This window comes from Lissotriton vulgaris, unplaced genomic scaffold (assembly GCF_964263255.1).
Source record: "Lissotriton vulgaris unplaced genomic scaffold, aLisVul1.2 SCAFFOLD_624, whole genome shotgun sequence".
NCBI classification, from domain to species: domain Eukaryota; kingdom Metazoa; phylum Chordata; class Amphibia; order Caudata; family Salamandridae; genus Lissotriton; species Lissotriton vulgaris.
This window is the reverse complement of record NW_028255427.1, coordinates 178557-200752: the sequence shown is the minus strand read 5'-3', so window position 1 is coordinate 200752 and position 22196 is coordinate 178557.

The following is a 22196-nucleotide window of genomic DNA, read 5'->3' as shown; positions in this document are numbered from 1 at the left end:
AAATGGCAGTATTGTAGACCAAAGGTAACCTACTTATGTCACCTTTTGTCTAAGGAGGGACGTGCATTCACATCAGATCGCATTCAGGCAATTTTAGACACACCAGTACCTTCTACACAGAAAGAAGTTCGAGCATTTCTAGGTCTTACTTCCTTTTGTAGGCAATGGATATTAGGATTTTCATACATTGTTGAACCTTTGTTAGCCCTTTTGACAATAGACACTCCAATACCCCTTCCATGGACAGATGAATGTGAGAATGCTTTTCGACAGTTACGACAAGCCCTTTGTTCAGCACCAGTGTTAGCTACTCCAGATTACATAAAGCCCTTTACATTGTATGTGCACGAGAGAGATGGATGTGCATTGTCAGTTTTGGTGCAGACACATGGCGATAAGCAACGTCCTTGTGCATATTTTTCAGCAGTGCTTGACCCTGTTGCTCGAGAGTTGCCTGGATGTTTTCGCTCGGTTGCAGCAACAGCTGTGTCAATACGCCAGAGTGAAGGGATAGTCTTATCACATAAGCTGTTAGTGCTGGTACCCCATGCTGTTGATGACCTTTTGAATCAAACAAAGACGTAGCATTTAACTAGCGCTCATCTAACAGGATATGAGTTGACGCTGTTAGCCCCTCATATTACATTGAAGAGATGTGGAACACTAAACCCAGCCACTCTATTGCCATTTTCGGTGACTCAGCCTGAGGCACAAGAAACACATGATTGTATTTTCCTGACTGAGTAACAGACAAAGGGTCGTATTGATTGGCAAGATACGCCCCTTCCAGATGTAGATGGAGAACTGTGGGTTGACGGGTCTTGTCTGAAGTTACTGGATGGTACAACTTCAGCCGCATATGCAATTACTACGCTTCACACGATAGTGGAGACAGCTCGCTTACCACAGAAGTCAGCTCAAGCAGCAGAACTAATAGCTTTGACACAGGCATGTGAGCTTAGTACAGGTTTGCATGTGAACAGTTATACAGATAGCCGCTATGCTTTGGAGTGGAGCATGATTTTGGCCTGCTCTGGAAGGAAATAGGTTTTCTGACATCACACGGGATGCAGATAATGCACGGAGAACTAGTGCATAATCTTTTGACTGCATTAACATATCCAAAGAAAAAAGCTATAGTGAAATGTAGTGCGCACAAGAAAGTGACTGATAAAGTGGGACAAGGAAATGCTTTTGTAGATCGAGCGGCACGTGAGACTGCGATGCAGCCTAACACTACTTCCATGTATGTAGTGAAGTCACAAGCTGAGCGGTGGCATGATGCTAGGAAAGAAGTATTAGAAATACAGAGGACCGCTTCTGATAAGGAACGGGAGCAATGGTCTAAGAATGGAGAGTTGGATGATTAAGGTTGTTGGCGAAACAAACAGATGGATAAATGGAAGTTGCCTATAGCTTTTGTACAACCTATGGTTCAGATGGCACATGGGCTAGCACATGTTGGAGCTTCAGCAATAGTGAAATTGCTTACGCAAGTTTGGGAGCATCCAGAAATTGCTAGCACAGCTAAGAGAGTAGTACAGTCCTGCATGATTGGCTTGCAATTCAATCCTGGAAAAGGGACACCAACTCCAGCAGGAGGGTTTGCTACACCAACTGCACCTTTTGAAGTTTTGCAGATGGAGTATATTCCGCTCGAACGCTGTAATAATCTGAAGTATGTCTTGGTGGTGGTATGTGCCTTCAGTAAATGGATTGAAGTGTATCCTACAAAGGACAATACTGCAATTACTACGGCAAAGGTGCTTTTGAAGGAATTGTTTCCTCTGTATGGTGTTTGTAGACTTTTGTGGAGTGATAACAGACCTCATTTTATAGGGAACATTATCAAGTATGTCCTGAAAGGATTAGGGATCAAACAAAAGTTCCATGCAGTGTTCCACCCGTAATCAGCAAGATTGATGGAAAGATACAATGCTACTCTGAAGCTGAAATTAGCCAAGATACAGGCTTCTACTTCTCTGACTTGGCCAGATGTGTTGCTACTGGCATTGTTGTCTATTAGATCAGTGCCTCATTCTCGAACAGGTCTCACCCCTTATGAGATTCTGTTTGATAGGCCCATGAATATCTGAGGAGTTCCTAAACCAAGTTCTGTGTATGATGTACCCTGTGTCTTAATGAATGACTATTTGGCACAATTAACTGATAACTTGGTTTCTATTCATCAACAGGTTCGGGAAGCACTCCCTGACAGATCTACTGGTGAAGGCCATGATCTCTGACCTGGTGATTTCATTCTCCTGAAGTCCTTTGAGAGGTCGAGCAGTCTGGAACCGAGGTGGTGCAGGCCTGAGCAAGTGTTGCTTGCTACGAGCACAGCGGTTTGAGTCACCAATCGGAAGAACTGGATCCATGGTGTGCACTGCCGGAGAGTGCATTCTGCTTTGGTGGAGCCAGCTGTGTTGACCGATCATCGAGAGATTCTGACTGCGGAGAAAGGCCGTGCTGTGATACCTGACAAATCTGAGAAGTTCTTCCCGGACCCGACAATTTCTGGAGCATCGAGATATAATTTGAGACCAAGAAAAGAGCCTGCAGTAGTGTGAAAGTTGTCTGAGAAGTCCCTGAGTTAGTGAAACTGAGAGCCGATGTGGCAAGGGGGGGGGGGATCAGCCTTGCATTAGAGTAGTGACACCCGTCTTGGCCCATGGTAAAGAAATCAACAGCTGCCCAAGGGTAAGAGCTCTGACAACTACTTTAGTTTCAGGAAGAATTGTTTTGTGCCTTCGTCAAAAATGGAAAAGAAGATGATTTTTTGTGCTGTAGGGCTTATTGTTGTATTGGTGATTGTGGCAACAATAACATGGTCTGTTGAGGAGACAACTCTTGCTCGTGAGTTGTTTGTTGTTACTACACCAACACCTGAGGAGCATTATCTCTTCACGCTCCCATATCAAGAATTGAAGCACCGACAATCCTACCTTAATAACACTTTTATTCAGATGCTACACCATACCCACATTGCTACAAATGCCAAGAACTGTTGGATTTGTGGGATGATGCCTGCACATCAAAAGAAGGGAGGAACACCGTTTATACCTTTCCCTTTTTCGCATAATGGCTCCTGTCGAGCCTGGTATACCCTGCTTTTTGCAACTAGGAAGCCTACAGTGGGCAGACTTCTTTTCCGTTTGAATAAAGAATGTCATCAAGACAAAGATGGGTATCCCCAAGCGAATGGAACTAAATGGGAGTGGGAGGAATATCGACCGGACAATATTTCAACGCCATATATCTTCACCAACACAAGAGACGCTATTGAAAGTGAACATTTTGTTATCTCTGTCACTCAAGCACAAGCAGACTTGTGTATACAGAGCATTGGACATATTCCTGTTGAGATTAGTAATTATATTACTGTTTTTAATATAGATGGATTAAATAATAGTACTTTTTTAGCTTCACATACCACGTATTTTGTATGTGGGAATCGTGGATATTACCAACTCCAGCTGGGTGGTCCGGAGTGTGTTATGTATCATTTCTGTTGCCTCCTGTGTTTCTGGCACCTCCATTGTATCATCGAGATCTTAAACTATTCTACAATATTACTGTGAATCGTTATAGGAGGACCTTGAATACTGATGATGTAGATCAAACAGACACTAACCTGCAACAGAATATAGACTTTAATTTAGGATTGTTCTTTTTTGTAGGTGCTGCATTAAACAGTAGAAAAGTGCGACGATTAACTAGAGTTGTAGAAACTGTTACAGATTAAGCAGCTGTAGCCCTAGGAAACCTCACTGAAGAATTGCAAATTGCTAGAATTGTTGCTTTACAGAACCGAATGGTTCTGGATGTTATGTTAGCAGATAGAGGTGGTGCATGTCGCATTATAGGTAGTAGTTGCTGTGTGTTCATCCCAGATCACACACCATCAGTGTATAAAGCGATCAATAAACTCCATAAGATCGCTGCAGACCTCCACACAGAGAATGGTACGTGGACTTTTGCAGGATGGCTCTGGACTTTAATGTCTGCTTGGGGCTGGAAAGTATTGGCTGCTCTATGTATAATAATTGCAATAATCTTTACATGTTGTGTTTGTATCCAGTGTAGTCCGATGATATGTTCAATGTGCATTACTGCTTGCATACCGACCAGAAGAAATGTTGCAGAAATCAAGATGCAGAATAGTTTAAATAAAGAAGTAGCTGATATGATGATCATTGACATATGGGATGAGTATTTAGCTTATCCTAGAAAGTCGAATGTCTTCAGCTAATGCTGAAAGGGTTGTCTTTTGTAAATCAACAGCGATTAGGTTAAGCATTAGCAGAAGACATTCTGTATTTGGCCATTGTTGTAGCAATTGAACCAACTCCATTTTGTATTTGTGGTGGCCATTTTGTGTGCCATACATTGCCATGTGCTCGCCACGAGTTTTGTCCTACCTCCTTGTTAACTGCACTAGGAATCTGCCCAGCAATAGGCTATAATTAGTATCCTTTGTGTGTTAGTATATGCCCAGTAGAGTCCACATCTGTTAGTGATTAGTATCAGATAGGAATGTGCTTTCGGGGGTCTCAAGAACCGTTAACTCCACCCATGTATCAATTGTGTTCTGAAATGTCCTTATATGGTCATAAATCATGCTCCATGTTTGTACCGCCTTCTTTTGAGCCCCCTCTTTGTGTATAAAAGCGGCCATGTGCTTTCGTTCGGTGTGCTACTCTATGCAATACTGAAGGGTGTTGTGTGGACTGTAGTACCACCTTTAAAGGTTTAATAAACTATACTTTTGTATTTTCCAGTTTCTGTGCCAACTTCTTCTTATGGTCCGAAGACTCTGTGTAAAGAAGGGCGAACCCCTTGCACTGGTAGGCCTTGCTGAGGCTTGCTTACATGAGGCTGACACAAATTTCCCACCACCCAGTGTTCCCCTGGGTCTCCCAATAAAAATGGTGCCTCACTCGTGTTGGAGGCCCAAGTACGCGCGGCAGACAAGGGCCCAAAACCTGGGTTTTTGGCCCCGAGCTCGGCGGCCATCTAAGGAAACCCACACATTTCTGAAAACTAAACACCCTGGGGATTCCAGGGAGGTATGGCGTGCGTGGATCCCCCATTTTCTTACCCAGAATCCCCAGCAAACCTCAAATTTAGCTGGAAAAATCACTTTTTCCACACATTGTTGTGTGGGAAAGTTGTGGCATCACTGGGCTGACACAAATTTCCTACCACCCAGCCTTCCCCTTGGTCTCTTGGGTAAGATGATGTGTTGGTATCCACAAGAGAGTTATCACCATGTACTCCCATGGGTGTTTAGTTTACGACAATATCTACAGTTGGTAGGTTATTCTTAGATGGAATGTACACCTTGGCAGAGAGACTAAAAATACAAAGATTACTGCACAGCAATCTATTACTCAAGCACACACACATACTGGTTGGATTTGGCACGAGGGCGAGTGATGGTTCAGTATATAAAATTGTATTAACAGGAGATTTCACAAAAATGAAATGCACTGTCAATAATTAAAAGGACAAAAAACTGAAGCAGTGACTGGCAGCTTATGAGCTGTAATGTCACGTCAAGGCACCAAACGCTTTACAGGCCATTCACACGCCTTTCATATGTGAAACATACAAGACCATTTACACCACCAGGCATAAAACCAACACATTACAACATTTACAAAAAGGGGCAAGGTACACCCTGCTTGAGAAACACAGAAAAGACAAATATTTCTGCGCAACCATTATTCTTCAAGCACACAGACATACTTGTTGGATTTGGCACGAGTGTGAGTCATGGTTCAGTATATACAGTTGTATTAACCAGAGATTTCATGAAAATGAAATGCACTGTTAATAATTAAAAGACAAGAAACTGAACCATTGACACACAGCTCGTGAGCTGTAAAGCCACGACAAGGCACCAACTGCTTTACAGGCCATTCATACACCTTTCATGCGTGTGACACATACAAAATCACACCAGCAGACAGCGCCATTCAAGGGCCCATCACTTTCATACACCCACACTCCTGACACAGCAACCACACCAGCTCATGGATTGCAGGGAGTGGCATTTGGCTAGTAGTGTGTGTAGTGACCAGCAGCAAGTCACTACTCACACACCGGAAGCCAAGCGCCAGCCCACTCACCGCCAGCCAAGCACTATTCCACCCACACTGCCAGACAAGCACCAGTCCACGCACACCGCCAGCTAAGCTCCAGTCCACTCACTGCCAGCCAGGCACCAGTCCACGCACACTGCCAGCCAAGCGCCAGTCCACGCACACCACCAGCCAAGAACCAGCCCAGGCATACCGCCAGTCAAGCACCAGACCATGCACACCGCCAGCCAAGCACCAGCCCACGCATACTGCCAGCCAAGCACCAGCCCACGCTTACCGCCAGGCAAGCTCAGGCCCACGCACACCGCCAGCCAAGCACCAGCCCACGCAAACCGCCATCCAAGCGCCAGTCCACGCACACAGTCAGCCAAGCTCCAGTCCATGCACACAGTCAGTCAAGCATCAGTCCACGCACACAGTCAGCCAAGCGCCAGTCCACGCACACCGTCATCAATTTATTTTAACAAGAATAAAAACACAAACAAATTGCAACTAGATACAAAACTATAACTACAAAAACAACAGCAGTAACTAAAGACATCATTCTAATGCCAACAGTGAAACTGAACAACAACTATATAAAACCGTACAGACCAGGCAGTATACTATTAGACTCATGGTTGCTCCCAAAAACTCGTTAGAGTGTGATACAATCTGAAACATGTGGGAACACACAGCCCAGGATTAGAAGGACAATCGGCACAGTGCATACGACTCTCCTTCCGCATACCTCTTCGCAAACAGACTCTACATCTCTTACAAGGATTGTTTTCTTAGGGCGTGGGAGGAATTAAATCGGGAAAGTGGTGCTCTTTCAATCTAAAGCTCTATAAGGAGAAACTGAATTACATAAAGGAAGGACACAGAAGAGTGTCAGACTGGAATGATTAGTATTTATAAGTAAAACCCTCACTCATCAACATAGTTGATGACATGCTTCATCATAGGTTTTTACCAGGGAGACCGAGTGTCTCCCTGGTATGCTACCACGCCTGCATTACAGCGGAGCAGGTTTCAAAAAGAAGTGAAGTGAAACAGTGTTCAAAAAGTGAATTAAAAAATGGCAGGCTGTACTCCAAATTGAATTTAATAAAGAGTCAGATTGTCATTATTAGAAATGGTGGTTCGGACATTATTGACCATCAATTCGAGTCAAATGTGTCCTTTGTGTGTTAAAAGGTCGACATGTTTCTGCTTTCAAACTGCTATGTTTCGCAAAGCTTTCATCAGGACCATAAAGAAATTTGAGATTCCCAGACGGTATATGCACCCTAAGGCGTACCCTAACCTTGGGAATGTGTGTGCAAATAACGGTAAACTCACGATTTTACCCGGTTGTAAGTTTTGCTTGGAATTCCCGGCACCTACCAATCTATAAGAAAGAAACCATATTCAAACAGATAACAAGAACTTTACTTAGATATTATTTGATTACGTCAAACAAATTTTCATTTCATAAATTAATGCATATCAAACCAGGTACTTCCTATTCAATATTGTAGTGATCGTCATATATATGTACAAATAACCCAGATTTCAGTTAAGGGGTGTGTATACAGGATCAGCCGATCCCGTCATTGTCATATATAGTAGGGCCGACTTTACCCCGCATTTATTTACAGCCTTAATTGGACTGAATATACTATTCTGGTTTTTATCTCACTCTCAACTGATTCAGATAGGGCATCCCCAATCATATTTCTGGGTTAAACCTTCGTGATAGTGTAACCAGAAAAAAGCTTTTTTTGATCCCTTATTTCCTGATCATGAACGGAAAAGGAAAAAGATTAATCCATCGTACACTTCCCAAGAACATAGAGAACAATAAAATTATTACGAGTAAAGGACTTTCAGAATAGGAAGGGCGACTTACTTCGAAAACACGAGTATAGTGTTCCCTTGGCACTACGGCAGGGGTTATCTTCACGACTAGGTTAATCTGTCAGAAAACAGTAGAGTAAACCCCCCATTACTCAGTAGTACATATTTGAGGGAATAACAACACTGCCTAGCGGTATATAATTACTACGAGCAGGATAAAACCACACTCCATCCAACATCCGAGCCTTGTTAGAGAAACTAACACGCCCAGTGTTAAAAGTCGTGTATTCAAAATCTGCTCGTTCATACCTCCGTCAATTTAGGAATAAACTAGACAGAAAAGGACAAAAGCCGGCTCCTCACTCGATACCTAAATCGTACACGTCCGCGGCCCGAATGATGTTTCACGGGTCAGATGTTGAAGCTGTATAGGCATTTAAAATCCTGCGCTAGTGGGCATTCCTGCTGCACGATCGCACAATTGTGCAGCAGGAATGCACAAAAGAGGCATCGGGGGAAAGGAAAACCCTTTCCTTTCCCCTGATGCCTCTTTTGTTCAACTTCCCCCCCTTTCCAGAGCCAAAACTCACCTTTTTTTCCTGAAACAATGGAAGCAAATCGCTTCCAGCGGGCTGGGAAACAAAAGGTAAATCTCCAATGACGTCAGCGCGCCTTGTGCGCTGACGTCATTGATGATGAGGAGGGGTGGAGGCAGGGGAAGGGCTTCCTCTGTCTTCCCCTGTAGAGGCACGAAGGAAGGCGCCCACGGGGGGAGCGCCAGCGCCAGCGCTTCCCCGTGGGTGTGTGCTAGGACGGCTGGGAGCCAACCGACGCACACACCCACCGTGCCGTCAGACAGCTCCCAGCCATCCGACGCACGGAAGGGGTTAAAAGGAAAGAAAACAGAATGCCAAAACAATATAGTTGCTGTCTGGCCATACCTTTGCTCTACTACACTTCTGTCTCTGGGTTGATTGTTGGCACAGTGACTGCCCCAAACTGGGTTTCAGTATTGAATATCATAATACAATAGTTCACTCCACACATGCAACCCCAGCACTAAGAGCAATGCCCACATTGGGTATGGTTGACCCTGCAAGCATTTGACCTATTGGTTCTGGTATGCCCAGGAGTCATTTTCACCTACTAACTTGTGCCGGGCATACTCCAAGCATCTACTTCACTGCATCCTTTTACCTGAGGAATATCAGAAGAGGACCGAACATGCCTGATACTTACCCTGAAGGATGGGACTTGCTCCCTCTTGTACCAGGTTATATGGCAATAGGGATGCAACAAGCTACAAGAGGTATTTCCCTATAACTTCCCAGCTGACTGGTGGAAACTTGGTCCTGGACTGGAGCCTTCTGTTTGGCCTCTGTCAGACAAGCTGTACATTTCTAAGTGCCTCCCCTGACGTACTTGGGGGGCTTTAGAAGTGTACTTCTATGGTGGATTGGCACTTTAAACACTACAGAGTAAAATCTTTGATCAAGACAAACCTGGTCAGTGTATCCGACTCACGCTCCAATATAGTCAGTGTCGAATTGCTCCTTTCTTCATTCTTGTTTGACCATTGACTATTCTTAGTGCTATTCCTACTTAAAACCATAAAAATCCATATATTCGGTTTCCCTGATTCAGTTTTTTTTTATGTCATTTTGTTTATTTTTACTCCATATTTCTAGTTCAATTTTGGATTTTTATTAATTTGCAATTTGTCTTTATTACTGTTTTGGTGCTGCATAAACACTTTAAACATTGCTCTAATTTAGGCCAATCTGCTAGGTGCTATAGCTACCAGGAGTGTTGAGCTCAGCTTACTTTAGTGAATTTGAGGGTCACATTATGCAGTACCAAAACAATGATAAAGTGAAAACACCAAACAATAAAAATCCCAAACCGAATTAAAAAACTAGATTTACATTTAATAAACAAAATGACACCACAATAACGAAAATCCAAAAGAAGAACCAAAAATATGATTTCTTTAAGTTGTATGTAAAAATAGCATCAAAAGCACTGAGAACAGGACAAAGGCCCAATTTCAGACTGACCGCGATGGAGTACAGGTTAGATACGCCATCCCAGTCAAAGATTTTACCTTCTGACTTAGGGCTCAATTTAGACTGTGGAGGACATGCTTAAATTCATCAGGGCAACAGAGTTAATTACTCTGTCACCATGACCAAGTACATGTCCTCTGGTGTGTGCTGCCCAGTTGACATTGCAGACAAAGGCGGTAACCGCCATCATGGTTCCTGTCAGTGTAGAAAACGTTTACCAGACGGCTCCATCATCAAGATTGTACTGTCTGTCAAACATTTGTCCTCCTATTTACTTTCAAAAGAAAAGTCCCAAAACAAGATTTTGTTTTTGAAATTAAAAAACAAATGACCCCACACTATAGGAGTTGTTTCCGATGGTGAGGTGTCATTATGCACTTTTCACTGGCCCTACCACCAGGTTTTATTTGGTGGTGATGAACAGTGAAAACTGGCCATTAAACCACTCACTCTAAATCGGATGGGTGGTCAAATGGTCAAACCTCCTACATCTGCCTGACTCTAAATGAGGTGGGTAGAATTTCAGTCTCACAGTGCAGTTTACTTCCAAAATCCAAGATGGGGGAAACCATTCTCCCCTTATGCAGAGCATCTGTGCCCACCTATTGGTGTAGCCAGGATATGAGCAGTCCCCTCCTCTGTGGTCATACAAAATGACTTCTTGGGGTATGTCATGATCCCAGCCACTGCACGGCCCTCTATGCCCTATTGATTTGGGTGGGCATTTCCCATTCTCCAAATTGTTTCCCTTCCCCAATTTCCATGTTCACTCTGTGGTGAGGGTTGCTGTGTGTGCCTTCCCTGGTGGCAAGGTGGGAACTATTGGCCTTAGCAGTCAGAATAAACTCAATAGTCAAAAGTCTGCTCATTACAAATCCATTAAAAGGCTCCAGAATCTTGGCAACAGGAACAGGCACACCAATTATTCAAATGTATGAGAGGAAACTGTCAAGACGAATTGCTGTCCCCAAATTGTACATTGCATGACCCTGTGGACAGCAGCAGGTGTACTCCAAGAATAATTACCCTGCTCAAGTAGAACATTCCATTACCGTGGGTGCAGCAGCAGGAGCACTCCAAGACTAATTTCTCTGATCAAGTTGAACTTTCCATATCCCTGGCAGCAGCAGCACATGCGCTTGCCAATCAAACTTGTGTGGAGTATCTGCCCAAAATGCTCAGGTATTGTTTTCTAGAAACAAGTGTCCCGCTCCTATTTAAGCCCTGCTCCCACCTCGGTTTCCTGCATTGTCTCACACTCACCTACTTCCCTTCACCAAGCCCCTTCTTTGAGATGACCAGCCATCCTCAGTTCTCCACTGCAGGCAGCAGCTGCTGCCCGATCCTGTTCTGACCCGGTGACAGCTCCAGCATTGGATTTCCTGGAATAAGAAAAAGACAACAAAAGAAACAATCTGACATCATGCATTTTTGCAAAAAAAAACTGCTCTTGTGCTCTGAGCTCAGTGGATTCCTAAGACACAAAATCACCCTTTGATTTTTGAAGTGCACAATAGACTCTTGCACCAGCAAGGCCCTGCCAAGAATAAACCTCCCTAGCATTAAAACTTTAAGTGCCCACTAGGAGTACAAGTTGGGTGGATAGCGGCTAGATACACGTGCTACAATTGGGACACCTAGACTCAGCATATAGCATATGATAAATGGGAATCCAGAAATTACTTGCACTACACTTCAGACGTTACAGGATGATTGTGCTGACATCTGTCAAGTGATTCATTAAGAATCCATGCTCCAACTTCACAATGACACACGCCTTCGGACTGAAAAGACAGAGCACTACTAGACAACTATTGGTTTATGAACAAAGGAAATATAAATACATTTGGACGATTCTGTTTAATAGCAACATTATAAGTTAAAACATTGTTCTTGAAATTCACAGATATTCATCTGCTCAGGCGTTTGAACAAGTTAGGTGACAGACATTTTGCGACCCCACTGTAGCTACCACGGAGGAGCACCACAGCATCTTGCTTGTCCGAACCCCATTTTAGCTTGGGGCCTGCAACTGGTATAGTGTACAAGGTAGCTCCTCTACTACTGGGTTTGGTGTCAAGCTTGCTGGGGGACCTAAAGAATGTGCCTTCCTGATGTCTAACCTAACTTTTGCTTGTGAAAGGGCAGGCCCTTTTACAGGTTAATGAAGTTCCTGGGTCCACAATAACTAGTTTTCCAGAAAGGGGAAAAAACATCTCCCCGCTACTAGGTCATTGCTCCCGCTCTGGGAGCTGTTTTCACACCTCATTAAGGTCAAGCATGTGGCTGAACAGCTGCTGGGAGTTAGTGTAAATAAGTCTCCGAGAGCTTCAGACAGAGAAAATGCAACATTTTAAAAGTTATTTTTCCTAAATATTTATTTGCAATCCAACTTTAACATTAAATTTGATTTTTTACTAAGTATATAAAAAAATAGCCTATGAATGACTTTAGTAGCCTTTTCTTGTCAAAAGTTAGAGATTACAGTTTATAATCTCTACTTTGAATTTGTCTAGGTTTCAGCTACAGTCCTTCCAGTGAAAACAGTTTTGTGGCCTAGTTACTGGAGAAACATGCTTATTTTAATTGTCCACATGTTCCACTTTTAAATGTCAGACACGCTACCTGTTGGGTGACAAGGTGTACTTAGAGGTGATTTTTTAGTATTCAAGGGCAGGTTTTCCCAATGGTCAAAAATGTTTCTTTTGACAGATCTGTATAGGATGTTTTGGACTAAACATAAAACCATGTTTCACTGTCCTTTTAGTGGATGGCGCAATCAGTACTTCAGTTTATAAGATACATTAACATTTCCATGCCATGGGTGTATTTCTGCTCCATATATTGTCTTACAGAATAATTAAGTATGTCAATTGGGGTGAGTCAATTTCAACATGCTTGAAGGGGAATCACAGGCATTTCACTCATGGTTAGTAGGGGTAAAGTGCACAGAGCCTTTAAACCCACAAAGCATATAGATAAAAATGGTGAGGGAACAACACAAAAGATTGTCATTTCCTGCACAGTCCATTGATTAACATGCTGCTAGATAGTGTGATTCATAGTATTGCATGACTTCAAATAAGGACTAGGAAAGCTGTAGATTCTATTGCTAGTCTAAGTTCAGAAGCATATGAGATAAGGATCTGTAAGAAAAATAATGAAATATCGATGTATGGCATTGGAAGTCTTCATGAAAAAAAGGGGTGGGGACTTTTAGATAAACCTAATAAGTTAACTTTACAGGTATAGCATGGAGCATTACCTATAATTAATTTGATAAAGTTTACACCGACCTAAATGTTTTCTGCTTCTGTTTTGTATGTATACATATGGGACACAGAGAGGAGTAAGGGCTAGTGGAAGGGATGGCAGGTAACCTGTCTGAGGAAATGTTTCTTGAAGAGATAGTTTTTGGTGTTTTTCTGATATCAGAGGAGGTGTTGTTTAAGATTTTGTGGGTGTAGCCTGAGGAGGCTTGTTTTCTTGCTTTCTCTTTCCAGCAGCATGTAGTTTGTAATCTGGGGATGCTGCAACTATGACCTCTGGGTATTGTTAGTTTGTTAGCTAGGTAGAAAAGGACCTTTGTGTAAAGAGCTTAGTAGGTAATGCAGCTGATACTGAAGATCATCCAAACTTGAGGGAGGAGCCAGTGTATATCCTTAGAAAGAAGGTGATGTGGTCAGATTTCCTCAAACCTTAACTGAGTTGTGAATTTTGCTGCTGTGTAAAGAATGACTTACAGGGAAGTGAGTTAGGTCCCTGGTTAGGCATTGAGTACTGAGTTGCCTCCATCTAGGTGGGAGAGAACTAGGGCTTCAACTGTCTTTCTGAAGTCTTCTATTAGAGGAAAGCTTTCATTTCTTGCATACAAGATATTTGGGTACTTGTTTTGGTCTTCTTGGCAGTTTTATTCTTGAGTAAGAGGTTTGAGTCAAGGATTAATGCTAAGAATTTGGCCTGTTTTGTCAGGTGGGACTTGTTGCATGATAGGCTTAAGTTGGAGAACTATGACTGAATTGGAAAATGTTAAGCCTTTTTGGCAAACAGAAAGAGTTGAGATTTCTGCAGTTTAGCATCAGCGAATTTGTCACAGCCAGCTTTGGATACTAATAAGGTAGGGTTTCAGCCCTTGTTGTTGGTTGAGGACATTTTGAAACAGAGCTCGTTGTCAAGGGATTTCTGATGTATCAGGATGTTGCTGTCAGCCAGGATGGCTCTTAAGAATTCCATATATATTTCAAACTGATGGTAAACCGGATCTCATGAGTCATATCTGAATGAGTTGGTCTTTGCAAGTTTTCAGGGTTTGGATCAATGCCAGATAGCTGATGGTATCAAAAGCTGTGGTGAGGTCAGGCAGGGCCAGGAGGTAAGAGTTGCTTTTGTCATTAATGGAGAGGGCCTCATCAACTATTTGTAAAGCAGCTGGTTCAATATGTTACTATGGTATAAAACACAATAGATATTCTTGAAGTGGTTATTTGTGCTGATGTTCTCCTAGAGCTCCGTAATGACTGCCTTGCCAAAGATGTTTCTAGCCTATGGGGGTAAGTTATGAGACAAAAGTTGACATGGTATGCTAGATCAATACTAGGCTTATCAAAAGGAAGAATTTGTCTAATTTTGAAACTTCCTGGGATGGCACCCTAGATAATCAAGGGGTCAAAGGTCTTCTCTCTGCAGAGACTAAATGATGGTGGAGGGGAGCATGTTATCTTTTTAGTATGTGGCTTTGAGTTGAGTGTGTTCAGAATGCTGGAGAGGTCTGAATTGGAGATAGCATTGAAGGATGACAAGTTAGAGTTGTGGTGTCTATTTATAGGTAACCGTGTGGATGATAGTGATATATGGGTGATGTTAGATCTGATTGTGTTGACTATTCGATGCAGAAGAGCTCGATGTTGTTGCATCTGTTAGTTATGGTAGCCTAGCCAATTCTGGGACAGGCATGGCATACTATATGACAGCCTTAAAGAGTGCTTTGCTTTGATTTAGGGTTGTGCAAAACGTGCATAAATTACTGTACTTTGTGTAATTTTGCAAACTACAGCAAGATTATGAAAAATTACATGAAATGCATTTCTCACTCAGGGTCTCTTAAAGTAACAATGCAACTCAAAAATATTGTTTTGAATTTATTTCAGATGGTTTTCATTCAAAACTCTGCCACTCATGTTCGGGTTTGTAGTTTTGCACTCAAAAATTACCTGAATGGTCTGCTCAGGTACATAATCTACACAAAATGTTTTTCTAACAGCCCATGTTAAAGGAACTATTGTTTGACATTCAAAACATTGCCTCTCATGATCAGATGCCATGAAACCTGTACATTTGTTCATGCAATAATGAAAGTAAGTTGGAGGTCAACCCACACAACCCATCTGGCAAAACTCCAACTCTGGTACACTCAATGCAGTGGATGTGGGAACTGTAAAGACATCATAAGCGGCACAGAAATAACTGTAAACGGTAAGAACCATAGATTCTCTGATTTCCAGAACTGCCGTTCTAAAAATCTTATTTACCTTATACAATGCCCTTGTAGACTTACGTACATAGGAGAAACCTCTAGGGAAATAAGAATCAGATTAAATGAACATAGGTCTGCCATAAGGACCAAAAAGAGCACCGCACCTCTAGTAGCCCACTGGTTAATGGCCAAACACACCAACCAAGATCTTAAATGGTGTGTTGTTGAATCCACCAAAATGAGCATAAGAGGAGGAGATGTAAACACAAAGCGCAAGAAACGTGAGCAATTTTATATGTCGAAATTCAACACAGTAAGACAAGGATTGAACAGTAAAGAAGACTGGGAGAGGATCTTATAAAATCCCCCTTATAATTAAAGTCTCATTACATAAGGTAGATACCTGGCGCCCCGCCCGGCTGAACAGTCTTCTAGTAATAAATCAGGCAAAAGACGGGTCATAGTATGTAACCACTAACAAGACCCCTACTAATACGCCCATAGATCCGACATACCCTAACCCAGATACCTATGGTTCCCCCATCCAGTACCCGGGTGAACTATAGAGGGTACATTAAAATCTCTTCGATCTTCGTTTTTAACACGCAATTGTACCTTTCCAAAAAGCTAGTCACAAAATTACAAAATATCGATAATCATCAGGGAAATAAAAACGCTCAAGAATATCCATTCATTGTGAGGCACAGTAACATACGATCAACGCTCTATGAAATAGAGTTAGATCAGCAGCGTAGATAAATATTGAATTGAAATGAGTAGTTAAAACTGTAGTCTGATACATGACGCAAAAACTCCTTTGAGTAATGCTTCAGTAATGAAGGTGCACATTATTTAAATAGATTTAAAAGATTGTGTTTTTCAATAGTATGGAGTACGTTTATAGTAGTAATTTGTAATAGATTTGGGACAGACTCAAGATCCCTCTAAATACAGTACATAAATCGCAATTATGACTAGTGAAAGATGGCCGACGCAATTTTAATGAAGGTTCTGCCACGTACATCGAGCATATTATAAGCGAACGCCGCTCGAGAATAAACAGGCTGCTAGAAATCTCCATATATAAAAGAACTTAACAAGTAGACATCGCGATTCAAATACTGAGGGAAATTGATATATATATATTCAGTGACATATACGATAAGGCGCTGACAATAATAATCTGCCCATTCCAACATGGCGGCCTTTTCTCTCTAAAAACCCGCCCGACAGGTATAATCACCTGTTTTCAATTACTTTTAACTTTTCGCGGGAATCGCCCAATATAAGAGGACAGACTACAATGGATAACAGTCCATGAGGAAGCTGTATCCGGATTAAGGCGACAGGGAGGCCGATACCCATTGAGAAGGTAAGAACCGCCGGCAATTACGTCTAGGAACTCGAGGCTCTGGAGAGAAGTAGCCGACCTCAGAAACAGAGACACTGTTCGGGTGCTGGGAAAGAACTGCCCACTCCAAGCGGGGATAGAGTGCATACTCGCACTAGAGCTTGTCCCATATTTTAATCCTGAGTCTTGATATAGATAAGAAAGTAGTAGTCTTGCATTGCATCTAAATATGCAATAAAAAGGGTTTATGTTTTGAGGAACCGACCTTACTGTTGGGAAAGAACTGCCCACTACAAGCGGTGAAACTGTACATATTTGGACTACTACTTGTCCCATATTTAAATCTCGAGTCAAGATATAGATAAGAGAATAGGAGTATACTTGCACCTAAAATATGCAACAAAAAGGGTTTATATTTTTAACTAACCCACTTTACTGGAATTTTCCTCCACCCTTCCGTTCAAATCTACCAAAAATAGTCCTAATTAGGATGAAATGTAATAACGCTAAGATTGCAAGGACATGGCTAACGGCCCTTAAGGAAATCGTGTCTATCCCAGCGATGGTTAGACCAAGTAATAAAAGGGTAATACTCACTATTAGTGCTTAACTATGTAAGGTAGACAAGGGGAATCAAGACTATTTAGCTGAACTGTCCCCCCCCTTTTTTCGGGTGCAGATATCACAACTGGATCCACCCCTTAAGCCTCCAAGGGAAGAATATCAAAGATAAGCCGGTAGAAGGCAACAAAGAATAGAAACGGACGCCTCTACCCAACAAGAAAAGTTGATTCGTTTTTCATATAACACCATCAGAGGTATATTCTCTAGATATTCTCTACATATTGAATTATTTTGGTTTTTAACAAAGGACTCAGGATTGTATTGTACTTCGACTACCTTTACTAAAACTATCATGTATTTCTATCCTATTCAGTTATATGTGTTTAAAGCCTAAAGATATACGGTGGTCGCCCCAGATACAGCAAAGACCACATATATGAAAATATTTATCCAGGTAATGAACCTTTATTGATAAAGAAACATTGAAATTCACAAAAAAAAGCCAGGTTATATCTGAATTTTGCAACTTACCCCCTAGGTGGAATATCTATTGATAACCTTCCGCCACTGAAGATAAGCCCGTAGGAGGCAGATCAAAGTCAAATAATCTGCATCCTTTTTATTACAACTGCTTCGAATCCCTCAGACATTTTGAGGTAGGTTGTATACAGTATAGTGAAATAAATCAGTTACTAAGAAAGTTAATAGCCATAACGGAATCAAGGAGACGATTAGAGTAAAGAGACGATATACACTTGAGTGAAGGAGACCCATATGTGATAAATACTAATGGGTCTCAAAGGGAAGGATTCCCACCTCTAGATGGGGAGAAATATTGGTAAAATTTGTAGATCGATACTAATACTTATGGTATGTTCTATGACACTGCACTTTAGCCCATTGAGTCTGACAGGATGAATGTGTACAAAAGAATTCTTGTCGCCTTAAGTGAATAGAGTAGATATGCTAAGTTGACCAATGAAGTTATCAACTCTTGATAAAGTAGAAATGTATGAACTCTTGTGTATTCAAACCATAGGCAATACCTTATAATGTTGAACATAGGTATTGTAATGTAACTTTTTTGTTGTATCAATGTGACATCGAATGTAACCTTAAACAGTCAGTGTAAAATAGGCCCCTATTGATTGTATGTTTTCTGTAATCTTACCTTTTAGAGATTTTTTATCAAAAACCCCTGTCCTGAAGAAGGTGTTGGCATCAACTAAAGACACCGAAACGCCGCGTCAACCTTTTGTTTTTTTTTAAAATAACATGTATTTTATTGTATAATGTGCTTTCTGCTGCAAATTGATTTTGTAACCGTTTTAATAAATTGTTGTTTGTATAATGGTAGAAAGTATAGTCTCTTAATTGTTGTGTGATTTACAGATAGGGTACCTACACTGACTGATTATTGGTAATAGGGCGTTTGATAGATGTGTAGTCTCTGTTAGCGTAGATAACTCGCAAGCCATTTGGCCTGGGTTATCTTACGTATGAGGATATATCTCCACCAACCAGGGACGTTTGTGTTGTGTCGTAACTATTTACCCTGTCCCCTAACGGTTTTAAGGGTACCTCCCTCCTTGTGTTTGTGAGTATTGGCAAGGATTACTCAGAGATGGCCATAAATACCGAGAACTACTCAAAGATAGCCGCCATGTTAAAAATCTCTAAAGGCTTTGCAAAGCTCACGAGATTTTACAAACTCTCAGTTCCCATCTGTCTCCCACTTTCTCTAACCTGTGCCTGTTATTGATAGTGTTCCAGAGAAGAGGATTCTGCAGGTGCAGCAAGATGAACATGCTGTGAAAATGGAATTGGAGTTTTCTGGACAGAGGGAGGTGCAGTAAGCAAGTTGCAGTCACAAGTTCCTAGAGGAATTGTGGGCTCCAAAATGAAAACCCACAAACCGGCAAGAAACTATCTTTGTTTACTCAAAACCAGAGAGACTTGAGAGAGTATTGGTTAGAGTCTTGTGAAAAAAGGGAAAAATTGCACATTCATTGTTTGTCAGGAACTGAGAAGAGTTGCCCTATGTGTTAGTGGAGAAGTACAGGTTACAGTTTGGAAGTGCTAGATTCACAGGTAACCCTGTGCCTAAAATGAAATAAGGTTTCAGATTTTTGTGGATATTCTGTATGAACGATCAAAAACTCCATAAATAAATTCCCAAAAGGAGTTCCTGGTCAGGAAGTTATTCATTATTCTATGAATTGTTTAGGGGCTAACAATTACCTACTACTGTCATCCGACTTAGTTAATGGCTGAGCATTCTATAGTGGAGATATAATTCTGAGATCTTTAACTCAGATTCATTTACTGGTGAACTCTTCAAGGGTGCTCCAGGGATTCCTAAGGCCTAATTCAGCTGCTGACTTTAGAGTACTTGTTACTGATTATACTTTCCTTTGTTCTCTAGTACCCCTCTAATATCCCTCCTCTTCATCTGGCCACTCCAATACTCTGTTGTATATCCAGTCAGAGCTGGAGATGCCAGAAGGTTGGCTTTTAGGAAGTACTTGTCCTGAGGAACTTTCGACCTGACATTAAATTTCAAATTTTGCACATAAAATTTACCTGAACATTCTGTTGTATTTAGGTATGCTTGTTAGCCTCGCTCTCTGGAATATTTCTGTTGTCATGGGGCTGGTAGGGTTCCAGTTCTGTGAGAGTCAGTTGGTACCCCTCTGCACTAGAGAGCGGTGCAGTGGCTCGCTTCTCTTTACATTAAACTTGTATATACTTGAAGTCTTTCTCACGTGATCTTATTCAAGAATATGGTACATTCTACTCAGGTAAAAAAATCTACCTGAAATGCTGCTCCCATTCAAAAAAATTACCAAAACAGAACAACACACATAAAAAATTTCTGAAGATAACATGATTTGGAATAATGCCATAATCTCAGTATTTTCACATACATTTTTTTACATGACTACCAAAAATACTCCAATTAATACAGCATAATTAGAATTTAAAGGGCACTACTTCTATTGATTGCTTTAATGATGATGGCCTTGCATTCAGTGCTTTAGCAGTAGTGAAAATGGAACTACAGTTTAAACATGCTTGTTTTTGCAAAGTTCTTAGGTGTACCATGGCGCTAATGGCTTAGAGTGGGAGACGCTAGTTTTAAGGGGAGCATAGTGTTCTATACAGTTCTTCAATGAGATTTTCTAGAACTTGAGAAGGCTGTTGGCATCTGTTGAAAGGTGGTAGTGTCTGGGTGGGTTGATTCGTTTATGAAGTTCATCTAGATTGATGCACTTGAATTCTCCTTTTTATACTGTCTTTCATTTGGGGAGTGGCATCTGTGATTTTGAAGGGGACAGTGAGTTGATCAGTCCATGTCCATAAAGTGCTAGCAGTGGATGCTGGGGGATGCAGAGAGGATGTGGTCCACATTATTGCCTTTGAAGTGAGATGGGTAACTGATGTGGTGTTTTTTTTTCTATTGTGTTGAGTAGAAAGTCGTGGCTTCCTCAAGGTTTTGGTGCTGGAGTCACAGGGCATATTGAAATCATTATGAGAACTAGTTTCCAAGTAAATACTATGAACTATTGTTTCGCTGGGAGTAGTAGCTCTGGATGACATAAGACAATTTGCAATTTTGAGTGCTTCCGTGCCCAGAATGATTGGGTCAAAAAATGTTGGACTCAATAAATCTGGGCCCTGGAATACTGGGCTTCCCAGTGAGGTTGTAGGTGATATAGCGAACAGTATAACACAATACAATTACCTGCCTGCTGCAGTCTGAGGGAGCAATTACTGCTCTCTTCGACAGGCGAATGTGTGCATGTCTCCCTCCATCTAACAACACAACCCCCCACCAGCAATCCTGCTGACATTTTCCACTTATGCAGAGTAGGCATAAAAGGTAAGTATGTTTTTTTGCCAAGCTACAGAAAAACTGGTTGTGATCTTGTATTTAGGGATAAAAAATATATAATGTCCGGACTTGCTAGTAGAGATATTGTGGGTAAAATTAGTTTCAGCCCTGCGGTATCTCTACTGCAAACTCTGTTTAACTCTGAATGAGGTCCTTAATGTTTAATAATAATAATATTAAAACCATTTATAAAGTGCCTGGTTACACTAAAGAACAGTGCGTCCCCGCGCTGAGGATGCAGTCCACTAGGACTACTTGAAACAGATTCACAGTAAGGGGGAGGATGAGAGAAATACGTACGGACCATAGATTAAGATTTTGGGGAATAAGTGGGTCTTGAGTTTGAGCCTGAACCGAGATTCTGAAGGTTCCATCGGTAGCTCAATAGGGAGTTCATTCCATTGTTTGCTGGCTAGGTACCTGAAGGAGCGACCACCCATCCGCGCTTTATGGATTCGGGGCGCCAGAAATTGCATGCTACCCATGGATCTCAACATGCTTTTGGGACAGTACATAGTCAGCATCCTTTGGAGGTACACGGGGCCTTTGCCCTGTGCAATACGATGAGCCATGCACATGGCTTTAAACAGTATACGTTCCCGCATAGGGAGCCAGTGCAGGGTCTGTAACGCAAGTTTTCCCGACGACTTCCTGGGCAGGTTCAGGACAAGTCTGGCAGCCGCATTTTGGACACATTGAAGTTGGTGCATAACTTTTTTATTCAGGCCCCAAAACAGGGCATTCCCATAGTCAAGATGAGAAGTGACCATGGCATGAACTAGTGTTTTCCTAGCTTTAATGGGTAATAGATCTAGGATTTTACGGAGGACCTTTAGTATGCCATAGCACTTACCCGCCACATTTCCAATGTGTTCGGCATACGAGAGGTTGGTGTCCAGAAGTACACCCAAGTTCTTCA